The sequence below is a fragment of the Nanorana parkeri genome, unplaced genomic scaffold (assembly GCF_000935625.1).
Source record: "Nanorana parkeri isolate BGI_ZX_2015 unplaced genomic scaffold, ASM93562v1 scaffold1933, whole genome shotgun sequence".
NCBI lineage: Eukaryota > Metazoa > Chordata > Amphibia > Anura > Dicroglossidae > Nanorana > Nanorana parkeri.
The window spans coordinates 248,041-248,248 of record NW_017308201.1 but is presented as its reverse complement, the minus strand read 5'-3'; positions in this window follow the sequence as shown (position 1 = coordinate 248,248).

The following is a 208-nucleotide window of genomic DNA, read 5'->3' as shown; positions in this document are numbered from 1 at the left end:
GGTTCAGCTTCTCCCATGGATCCCCCCTGCTCTCAGCGGGGGATCCGACACGAAGCACTTCAGCCGCAGGGAGGAGCCGCTGTCAAAGAACTAAGGCCAAGCGGTGAGAGAGGCGCCGGCTGCCAGATCCAGACCGAGTGGCTCTCTCTCTCCCCCCTCACCGCTCGGTATTAGTTCTGTGACAGTGGCTCCGCCCTCCCCCCCCCCC